General features: G+C 35.5%; 1 protein-coding gene across 2 annotated transcripts in view; it reads right to left on the bottom strand.

Moving 5' to 3' along the window:
* Window positions 1-12593, bottom strand: part of KATNAL1 (katanin catalytic subunit A1 like 1) — a 77283-nt gene that overhangs the window by 57386 nt on the left and 7304 nt on the right. The window lies entirely within an intron of this gene.

The following is a 12593-nucleotide window of genomic DNA, read 5'->3' as shown; positions in this document are numbered from 1 at the left end:
ACTTACAATTTTAAACCCAAAATATGTATTTTCCTCTCTGATATTTAACTACATGTATCTTTTCCCTATTACGCATATTTTTAAAAAAAAACCTGAACACAATACCAAATAAAACGAGCATTCCCAAATGTACAGTAGAGCAGGAAAAAAAAAAGAACTATGTATAATGTGGAATCTTCATAATGTGTGGCTTGTTTTTAGTAAAAATTCTAATATATAACTTTCAAAGTTGTCCTACTTGTATGTGAATCCTTTTGGCCTTGGCCTTTGTAATTTTCTTGCACTAAAACAAAAAACAAAAACAAAAAACCTCAAATGGTTCTTTTTTCTTTTTTTCTCCTATTTAACTCTTCCTCTTATCCTACTCTCAAACTAAAAAATAAAATATAAAATCTGTAATACAGTCAAGCAAAACAAATCTGCAAACTGACTGCACGCAAAAATATGTTTTATTTTGCTTAAATTCACCATATATTTGTCAAGAAGTATGTAGCATGTTCCAGCATCCTGTGCTTTCCTGTAGAATTGTGGCTGACTATTGCAATGACCAAAATTCAAGGGTACTTTTCTTTAAGATACTGTTATTATGTAAATTGTTTTACTGGTTCTGCTCACTTCACTCTACATCTGTCTTACAAATCTTTCCATGTTTCTCTGAAACCATCTCTTTCATCATTTCTTATACCACAATAATATTCCATTATAGTTATGTAGCAAAATTTCTTCAGCCATACTCCTTAGTTTCCAATTCTTTGTTATAAAGGGAAAAATAACTGATAAAAATATTTTTGTACAGGTGGTTCCTCTCTTTGGGGTTAGAAAACTAATAGACTTATAACTGGGTCAAAAGATCTATACAATTTAGTAATTGAAAGAAATAAATTCAAATTGCTTTCCAGATTAGCTGGACTAAATGACAATTCTATCAACAGTGGGTTAGTTAGTATACTGAATTTCCTGTAGTCTTTCTTAACAACCGTCATTTTTATTTATCCTCTTTGTCAATATAATGAGTATGAAGTGGAACTTCAAGTTTAATCTGCATTTCTCAAATTACCAACAATTTTAAGAAAATTTTTTATGTTAAAAAATTTCTGTTTTGCTTTGCAAAAAGTATGTAGTGTGATCTTTTATATCAAAACTATGTATTAGTGGAATCTATTTCTGTATATCATGTGAGATATTGGTCTTTATCTAAACTCTATCAGACTGAGTTCCAGTTTTTGAGGAGTTTTTGTCCTTACCATAAGAGTTGGGGGGTTTTGGACTTTGTTGGATTTTTTTTCATGTGGTATACTTACATTAACCTCTATTTCTAATCCATGTCGAATGGTTTTGATGATTATGACTCTGTAATATGTTATGAGATCTATATGGAATCCCTGGGAAAAATACTGCCGATGTAAATAAATTTATTCAAAATTTCTCCATTTGCTAAGACCAATGGTTCCACGTAGGGTGACACAGTGCTGAATGGTGTGGTTGACACATGCCAGGGCTAGCTCAGTGTTTGGGAAGCTCCAGAAGAAAGCATGGAAGAGAAAAGGTATTCAGCTGCCTCCCAAACGGAAGGTCTGCAGCGCCCTTGTGCTGACCTCCCTGTTTGGTGCCTGAGAAATCTCCAGTCTGTTAATGCCACACCAGAAAACCAAACTGCCTTTTGAATTATCTTAGGAAGATTCTGAAGATCACCTGCCAAGGTGAGGCCTCTGGAATTGAACTGCCAGTGATTCAGTCTAGAGTTCCCAGAGTGCTCAGAAGCAATCTAAGGACCCTCAAGGTGTTTCTGAAGAACTTGAGAATCGATTGGGAGACATGAGAGAGGCTGGCACAGGACACCCAGCATGGCATGCCCAAATCAAAGATGGTACTTAGCCCTATGGGCTAAGAAAATTACAGCAGCATAAAGGAATCCGGGAAAACACACATCTAGAAACATCTCCATCCCAGAGGCTGAAACAAACGACTTGTGCCTGACCTAGTAGAACTTTCCAAGCTCCTACTGAACTGATCAGCCACAGCTGAACACAATGTACCTTACCCCCAACACTATGATGTCACTGGTCCTTTTTGAGTATGAAAAACAATATTTTGATATCAGCAACTACTAGAACAGCACCTTTCACACTTTCTTTTCATTGTCTCCCTCGAGATTCTAGACCTTTTGTTTGTACAGATAATATTCACTATTACTTTTATCTGTGTATGTGGTAATGTAATAATGTAATTCAAAAGTGACTCTTTGGTAATGAATATGTAAAAAATTAATTTTTATTGGCATATTTATTATATAGAGTTTGTGTATGAACAATACATATTTCTCCAATTATTTATGTCTATCTTTATTTCTATAAAAATATTGTGTAATTGTAATTATACAGTTCCTTTGTCTAGGCAAACAGACTCCTAAGTATATTCTGTAGTTATTTTGAATGGAACTTTTCTGTGTATCTCCATTGGGTTTTCTTGATAACACACAAAAATGATGGTGACACATGAATTTACTGTCTGAAACTTTGGTGTTTCCATTAATTTTAGTTGAATCTTGTGGTTTCTCTACATAAACCATCATATCATTTATAAAAAGCTTTACTTATTATAGTTAGTTCCTCAAATTCTCATTCTTATCATATAGTTAACATTCCCAGAACTAATAACAATGGTAGATATTGAATGTCCTTGCTTTACTAACCCTACTCTTACAGAGAAAGTCTCTAGCTTTGTAGAGCTACCATTACTCTAAATGGTAGAGTACTTTTACTAAAAATGCTAGCTCTTGATTCTATATAGATACTACTTATCCTATGGAAAAAAATCCCATTTATTCCTGCTTCTTAGCATTTTTTTTTTAACAAAAATAGATGCTGGGTTTTGTCAAAAGCTTTTTCAGCTTTCAATATTTTTTATTTATTTTATAGCTTCCTTATATTGAAATAATCCTGAATTCCCGGTACAAATCCAACCTAGTCATCATACACAGTCTCTTAAATGTGCTGTTATGCTTTCTTTGCTAATATTTTATTGAATATTTTTGAGGCAAGTTCATCTTCATTCAGGATGTTGATCTATAGATTTCTCTGATTGGTTTCTTTCTAGTTAAGATAAAAATATTATATATTTGTATCACAGAGTGTGAAAGAATCTCTTTTTTTTCATTTTTGCAAACAATTTATATAATACTGGAATTAACTGTGCTTAGAATGTTTGAAAGAATTTTCTTGTAAATCCAGCAAGTGCTAGGTCTTTTTTAAAAAACCTCTGGGCACTCATTTATGATTTGTTCAACTTTTTTCTTTTTTTTGAAATTACATTATTTAAATTCTCAATGTATCATTCTGTAAATCTGGGCAAAGGATAAGATATTCATGAAATGTTCAAAAATAAAGAAAATTACCACAATGAAGCATCTATGGGAAGATAAGTGTTAAGAATTAGATAGGATTACAAGTTAATGATAAATTGTCTTAAATAAAAAAGGGACGTCAAGAAAACCAGATTGGCATAAGTAGTAACATAAATATCAAATTATATTTTCTCACCGACTACCATTATAATTTTCAAAATTCCCACTAAAAACATATGATCTCAACATTTACATTACAGTTCAGTCCTTCCATTTGTGACCCCATTTGGGGCTTTTCTTGACAAAGATACTGGAGTGGTTTTGTCATGGAAACAAAAGAAAACAGGGTTAAATGACTTGCCCAGGATCACAGAGCTGGTAAGTGTCTGAAGCCAGATTTGAACTCAGGAATCTGAGTCTTCTTGACTCCAGGCCTAGTATTCAATGGCAGCCATCCCATCTAGCTGCCCTCATTTTAATCTAAGTTTCTAGTTAACTGTAAATCTCATGCTAATTTTACAACAACTTTTATCTATTCACACCCATAACATTTTCAACTTGGGCACTTGATTTTTTTAAAAACTCAAGTAAGGATTTTATATTTATTCCTCCTTAAATTCACTTTATTATGTTTAACCTGTTTTTTGGATCTGTCTAGATCTTTTAGAACCCTGACTATGATTATTACCTCTCCAAATTTTTATCATGGAGTGGAAGAGACCCTAGATTCCTATCTCAGACACTTATCAGTTGTGTGAGCCTCAGCAAATCAACTTGATTTCCCTTAGTTTCAGTTTCCTCTTCTGTAAAAAAGAGGAAAATACTACTTCCCAGAGTTATTGTGAGGATTAAAATGAGAAGCTGAAGCACTTTGTAAACCTTAAAGTGCGACATATATGCTAACTATTGTTGCTATTATTGTAGTTAAAGCTTCATAGAGAGTCCTCATCAAGGACTGGGTTAATCATTAAAGAAATAGCTAAATTATGAAAAGCTCATTGCCAGAGGCTAATAATTTTTTCAACTACACTGGCTCATGAAGACTATCTGCACACCTCTTTTAAACTTCATGATATACCCTTCATCAAAAAGGCCAAACTCCCTATACCAATGCAATTGCTGTTTATACTTTTCCAAAAATTTCCCAGAAAAGATCTACCCAATGTCCATGAAAGAGCTTCCTCATTCTTTTATCTTTATCAAAGTCCCATATATCCCAATGGTCTTTGTTCATTTTTAAAAATACATATAACTCATCTTGAAATCCACAAGGATCACTGCCTTCTGCTTAGCATGTATACCTTACCGTGAGATAAATTACCATATACTAAAGTTTTTTTTTTTTTAAATGAATAATACAGCTTAACCAAAATCTCAGAGATAACAGAAAAGTCAACTAAAACTATAAATATTAATGGCCTGAGATTTTACAAAGGAGTAAGGATTTAGACAGTGGGAGAACCAGAATATCCTAAATGTAGAGGGAGAAGGGACTACAGAAGCCATCTAGTCTATTTCCCTCATTTTACAAATAAAGTGACTTACCCAAGGTCTCACAGGTAGAAAGGATCAAAAGAGAGATTTGAAGATTGGAGCCTGTGACTCCAGAGGCAGAGTCTAAACCAGAATGTGTCAGTTCTTGTCGGTTTGCTCCTACTTCAACTCCTTCAAAAGCAGTATTCAGTGAGAAATAAAGCTATAAAGCCTTAAAGCCTCCCTCTTGAAGCCAACGTAAAGCTCCATTAAAATGAAACCTTCACAATAAACTAGGAAAACATTTTTACATTCAAAGGCTCTGATAAAGGCCTCATTTCTAAAATATATAGAGAATTGATTCAAATTTATAAAAATTCAAACCATTCTCCAATTCATAAATGGTCAAAGGATATGAACAGGCAATTTTTAGGCAAAGAAATTAAAACAATTTCTAGTCATAAGAAAAGAAAGGTGCTCTAAATCATTATTGATCAGAGAAATGCAAATTAAGACAACTCTGAGAGACTACTACATACTTCTCAGATTGATTAAGATGACAGGAAAAGATAATGATGAATGTTGGAGGGGATGTGGGGAAACTAGGACACTGACACATTGTTGGTGGAACTGTGTGAACGGATCCAACCATTCTGGAGAGCAGTTTGGAACTATGCTCAACAAGTTATCAAACTGTGCATACTCTTTGACCCAGCAGTGTTTCTACTGGGCTTATATCCCAAAGAGATCTTAAAGGAGGGACCCACATGTGCAAAAATATTTGTGGCAGCCCTGTTTGTAGGGGCAAGAAACTGGAAACTGAGTGGATGCCCATATGTTGGAGAATGGCTGAATAAATTATGGTATATGAATGCTATGGAATATTATTATTCTATAAGAAATGATCAGAAAGATGAATTTAGAGAGGCCTGGAGAGACTTACAGGAATTGATGGTAAGTGAAATGAGCAGAACCAGGAGATCATTGTACATGGCAACAACAAGACTATAAAATGATCAATTCTGATGCATGTGGCTCTTCCAACAATGACATGATCCAGGCCAGTTCCAATGATCTTATAATGATGAGAGCCATTTACACCCAAGGAGAGGACTATGGGAATCGAGTATGAATCACAACATAGCATTCTCACTCTTTCTGTTGTTGTTGGCTTGCATTTTGTTTTCTTTCAGTTTTTTTTCCCCTTCGAACTGACCTTAAAAATCACCCATGTATATATGTTTTGTAAATAAAAAACTTTAATGAAAAAAAGAAAGAAAGAAAATGAACCATATCTTGGTAAATGATGTGTATGCAATTTATACATAAAGGGTGATACCATAACAAATTAGGAGTGCAAGGAATAGTTTAGTTGTCAGATCTATGGATAAGGGAAGAATTTAGGACTAAACAAGAGATAGAGAACATTACGAAATGAAAGTAGACAATTTTGATTATATAACGTTAAAAAGGTTTTGCACAAACAAACAAATGCAACCAAAATTAGAAGGAAACAGAAACTGGGGGAGGTAGGGATTTTACAGCAGGGATATCTGATAACACCTTATTTCTCAAATACATAAAGAACTGAGTCAAATTAATAAAAATACAAATCATTCCCCAATTGATGTGTCAAAAGATATGAACAGAAAGTTTTAAGACAAAGAAAACAAAGCTATCTATACTCAGATAAAAAATATTCTAAATCACTAGTGATTAGAGAAATGCAAATTAAAACAAGTCTGAGGTACCAACTCACACCTATCTAATTAGCTAATATGACAAAAAAGAAAAATGATACATACTGGGAGGGGGCTGTAGGAAAATTAGGAAACCAATGCATACCTGCAAGAATTATGAACTGCTCTGACCATTCTAGAGAACAATGTGGAACTTTGTCCAAAAGGCTATAGCAAAATTGTATAGCCAGCAATATCACTAGTAGGACATCTCAAGGAGATTTTCATAAAAGGGAGAAAGAACCTATTTGTACAAAAATATCTTAAGAGCTCTTTTTTATGTCTAAGAATTTGAAATTGAGGAATACCCATCAATTGAGGAACGGCTGAATAGGCTGTGATAAGATTGTAATAAACATTATTGTGGTATGAGAAATGACAAGCAACATGATATTAGAAAAACCTGAAAAGACTTACACAAACTGATACAAAGTGTCAGAACCAGAACAATATACAGTGACAGCAATACTAGACGATTTAGAATTGTGAATGACTAAGGTATCTTTAGTAACACAGTTATCCCTTCCACATTGTGACTTTCCCCATTGTGATTTCAATGTATCCTGGGTCAGCTTAAGAAGTTAAATGGGAATTTGGGAGGAGCTTTACAGAAGTTGCAAGCAATTCACAAAGGCCAAGAGATGACAAAAAAAAAGTTTAGAAACTCAGAAATGAATAAAATATATGTATATGTAATATTATATCAATCCAAATTTTACAATATGGAACCATAAACACCCCATAAAAGAAAAAATTAGACTTCTATGGTACAAAGGGAAGGCCAAAAAACTTTATGTGGGTTTTCTAGATCGCAGGGGTACTGCACTCCAAACCCCTGTTATGTAGAAGGGATAACTATACAATGACTCAAATCACCAAAGGAAATGAAAAATGTTCTCTGCCCTCAGAAAAGAACTGATGTCTGAATACAAAGTGAAGTACACTATTTTTCACTTTTTCTTTCTTTTTTGTTCGAGTCTTCCTGTACAAAATGTTATATGTTGTATGATATATGTACATGTATAAATTATATTAGATAGCTTATTGCCTCATGTTATATGTTACGTATATATACACAGATTGCTTACAGATTTAAGAAGGGGATAGAAGAAGGAAGGAGGAATAGAATTTGGAGCTCAAAACTTTTTAAAAAATTAAAAATTGTTTTTACATGTAATTGGAGGAAAAATTATCATTTTTTAAAAAGGACTGACAATGTAGATTCCTTAAATGTCATGCTAAAGAGGTGATATTAGCCTATAGACCAGTAACTCCAAACTTTTTTACTAATCTTTAAAATGTCTAGAATTACATAACAGTAATTATTCTATTAGAAGTATCCAATGATATTTTTTAAATCATGAGAAAAAGCTACCATGAGTATATTAGCACTATTAAATTCATTTATATTTTTACATAAAATACATATTTAAAATAACTCACTAATCTCAACTGCACAGATGTACTTTTATTCAGTCTACAAAAAATATTTATGGATTCTTAATGTCCTTACAAAGAGAAGAAATACGATATAGTGAATAGAGCTGCCTTCATAGCCAGGAAGTCTTCAAGTCAGGTCTTGGCTCTGACCCATACTGGCTTTGGGGCCTAAAGTTAAGTCTAATTTCTCAATGTTACAAGGAACTCTCTAAGACTAAATTGCAGAGAAGATGCTAACCTGTACTGACAAGGGAGATTCCCCTTGGGAGTTCCCTAAACCATTGAAATCATAGGTCTATCCCTATCCTAGACTCCTTAAAAAAATATTTTCAGTCCCTCAGAAGAGCACAGTACATTCTAGAGATTACTGCCATAGTCAACAGTGAACAGCGAAGATTTTTGAGTAGGGAAGTGATACAAACAGGCCGTACATTAGGAAAATAATTCTTGAGAAACAAATGTGTAAAGAATGCCAAGTGAAATCAATTAGGAAGTTATCATAATAGTTTAGGCAAAAAAGAAATAAAGGACTTGTCCTAGGTTGATTGAAGAGAAGAAAAAACAGGACTGATGTCAAGATTTAGTAAATGCCTAGATATGGAAATTATGGGAGGAATGAAAGAAAAAATTACAAGGAAAAAATTCCATGACTAAGTGGAATCATAAAATTTGGGAGGTAGTTAGAATCTCAATGAATTACTAATCCAACAAGACAGAACTAATCTTCCATGTAACAGACCTGACAGCCTCCTCTTGAAGACAAGTGCTTGTCTACACCACCCATTCCATTTTCCAACAGCTCTAACTGGTATCTTTGCAACTTCAAATATCCAAATACCTTTGCAACTTTTCTACCTGCTCTTGGTTCTGCCTAGAAAGACCCTAGGGAGGCAGCTAGGGAGGACCTGAATTCAAATATGAGCTCAAATACTTAACACTTCCTAGCTATGTGACCCTAGGCAAGTTGCTTAATCACAATAGATAGGGAGGGAGGGATTATTGATATAAAGCCCAAGTATTCTCCTCTCCAGAATAAATATCCCCAGTTCTTCCAACCATTGCCTATATAACCCAGGCTCAAGGCCCTCACCATCCTGGTGGTCTTCTGGACACTCTCAAGTTTATCATGTCTTTCTTAAACTGCAGTGCTCTGAGTTCAACACAATACTCTAGACATGATTTCACAAGGCAGAATAACCTAAAGACATCGGCATTGTGGATCTATATCAGGCTTGCAAATGCACTAAAAACTCCACTCCTTTTTAAAAACTGCTCTCTAACCATGTTTCCCCAATCTTGTAAAGCTTTTGATAATCAAGTGTCATACTTTACCTTATCTTTTGCATTTCATTTTATTAGATGCAGCCTAAGGATCAAGATCTTTTTAGGTCTTGACTCTATCATCCATTATGTTAATTATCCCTTGTAATGGGCCAAAACTCTGAACTTGAAACAAAGGATTCTTACAAGGTGCTAAATCAGTGGAATTGACAATAGTTATCTAATTTAGCATGGTTCAGTATGATTGATTTAATCCTACAAGATGTTATGGGCCAGAACTTGGAACAAGGTACTAAGTGGAATTGAGGAGATAGTAGCTAAATCTAGTTTAGCATTGATCTAATCCTACAACAAATAATGGTTTCCTAGTAATATAATGATTGGTGTATACTCAGTGTGGGGCATATAAACTAGAAGTTCTTGGGGCCAGAAAGGACAGGCTCACTAGAAGCTCTCAGAGGTTGAGACAGATTCATTCCATCTTCCACCTTTGTGCTGGCTGGAAGCTGAAGCACAATCCTTTGGATTCAGAGACAGGGAGATTCAGAAGCCAAAGAAGGCCACCGGGAGCTCAAGCTTTAGGAACCAAGGAGAGAGACAGGCCTCCAAAAAAGCCGAGCCCCAAGTGAAGGAGACAAGAAAGGATTTGGACTTTAACCCCTGGCTACTCACGTGGTGATTACTGAACTGGAACGAAGGCTGCTCCCAGAGACCCCAAGAAAATCTCAACAGAAAACATTACATTTTTAGAGAGAATATTACAATCCCTCTCATCTTTGTGTCATCTGAAAATAGATGAACCTATCATCTGTGGCTTTTTTTAAATCCAGGGGGAAAATTTTTTTTAAACTATCAAATAGCACATTGCCAGGCCAGAGAAAGAATGAAAGTCAGTTTGCAATGCATTATTTTTGAAGGAGGTATGCTACGAGTTTTGGTAATCACCACTTATTTTTCTAAGATGTTAATCATCTTTTTTGATAATTCAATGCTAGGAATCCAATTCAAGCTCATTCATTGGTCTAGATGATGAGAATAAAACTCTGCCTGATCTGAGTGAGCCCTATAAAATTATATAAAATCACCAAAAAAAAATCTCCTTTGATCTACAAACCCAAATGGTCTTGCATCCTCTGGAGCAAGATAAGCTTTCTTGGGGGAAGTCACAGACCCTGGCAAGATTTTACATCCACTGGAGACTTCCCTTAGATTCCTGCATAAAATGGGTCTTCAGAAAATGACTCTTTGCAGATCATTTCTCTCATGAGAATGATATGCCTACCAACCAGACTCCCTCTTGGTGTTTCTTTAACAATAAGCTTTTTTTTTTTTTTACCATAGCCTTTAGGTTTAGCGAATTCCTTCCTCCAAATAGCACCGTGGAATGTTGAACCTCACCCACTCCTGCCTAACCTCTTTTTCGGCACCCTCATCCCTCATCATGGAGTTTGCAGGCTATAATCTTTTTTTTTTTTTTGGGAGAGATGATAAATTCAAGTCAATAACTATTTGTTTTACCTACTATATGAAAGAAACTGAACTAACTACAATAGATGCAAAGGAAAAACAAAGTTCCCATCTTCAAGGAATACAAGTTCTGTTGAAATGATCCATGTACAAAAATTAAGTAGAAGACAAAATAAATTAAGGAAAAGAGCAGTAAAAGTGTTGTGCCACGGTTCTCTTATTGTCCTGACTCAGTTTCCCAAATTGTCCTGCCTCGGTTTCCCTGAATTGTTCTGCCTCAGTTCCTAACTGTTCTGGTCAATCCTGCAAAACTACCCCTCCCCCTTCTAGTCATGATGATCCAGATAAGGAGAAAGACCTTCTGTTTTAGACATCATGACCCCAGCCCTTCCCTACTTATCAAAATGCCTCTGGGGACCCTGTCAGAACCTGATTGATGATAGCCCAGTTCTTGCTCTCAGCACTCTGACTTCGCCCCTGCCTCATTCTACCCCTGCGTCTGAGCCACGCATGTATATATATGTTATTGAGAACTCACATTGTTTGATGGATTCTTGGAGAGGATAGTCTCATTCAGCCCTGGGACCAAACCATGGATCCATTTGGTCCCAGTAAATCTCTCCCTTTCAAATTTTTCCAGCATTACAAAAGGAAGACTAGAGTAGAACTTCCCAGAGAAAGTGGCACTTGAGCTGAACTTTGAATACAAAGACAAGGATTTTTAAAAGTATAAATGAAGAGAGATTGAATTCTATGCCTCAGGGAGACTGTATATAATACACAGAGGTAAGAGATAAATATTCAAGTTCATAGACAGTATGCATGAGAGAGTTCATAAAGAAGAGTAGTATTAAATTAAGCTGGAATGATTGGTAGGAGTCAATCGGTGAAAGACTTTAAATGCCATACTTTTGAGTTTTCATTTTACCCTAAAGGCAATGGGAAGTTGAATTTTGACAACATGTCCCTTTCAACAGATTGCTCCCCCTGCCCCCATCAATCCCAAAACAAATCCCCAATTTATCTTCAATCTTTTCCTGTCTAGTGGTTGCTTCCCTACTGTCTATAAGCATGTCCTTGTCTCCCCATTCTCAAAAAATGTTCACTTGATCTGTCCATCCCCACTATTACCCCTTTCTTCTCTCCCTTTTGTAGTTAAACTCCTTTAAAGCTCTCATTTTCTCTCTATTTCCTCTCATTTTCTTCTTAACTCTATGCAGTGTGGCTTTCATATCTCATCATTCAACGGAAATACCTCTCTCTAAAGTTACCAAGGATCTCTTGATGCCAAATCCAATAACTTTTTCTCAGTCCTCATCCTTCTTGACCCCTCTGCAGCCTCTGCCACTGTTGATCCCCCTTTTCTCCTTCAATCTCTTCTCTATTGTTTTTTCGGACACCACATTACCATGGTTTGCCTTCTATCTGTCTGACCACTCCTCAGTATCTCTGGCTAGATCTTTGTGTAATCATGTCTGCTAACCACGAGCATCCTCTCAGACCTCCTCCTCTTTCCTTCTAGTTTTCTTTGATGATTCTCTGATCTATTTATCCCATCCTAACCTATTTATCTCATCCTTTATCTTCCTTCCCAATCTCCAGTCTCACATCTCTGTCTATTGAACATCTCAAACTCCATTCTTATGGGCATCTTAAACTCAATAAATTCAGAACGTTACTCATTACTTTCACTGTCAATTTTACTTCTGTGACACTTCTTCCCCCTTCTCTCCTCTTACCCTAGCACACTAACAGTCCTGGTGACTTCACACCTGGACTATTGCAGTAGCCTTCTGGTTTATGTCTCAGTCTCACCCTACTGCAACCCATCCTCCCCTCAGCAGTCAAAT

The sequence above is a fragment of the Sarcophilus harrisii genome, chromosome 3 (assembly GCF_902635505.1).
Source record: "Sarcophilus harrisii chromosome 3, mSarHar1.11, whole genome shotgun sequence".
In the NCBI taxonomy this organism is placed as follows: Eukaryota; Metazoa; Chordata; class Mammalia; order Dasyuromorphia; family Dasyuridae; genus Sarcophilus; species Sarcophilus harrisii.
Note: the sequence above shows the minus strand (reverse complement) of the source record. Positions and strands in the feature narration are given on the sequence as shown.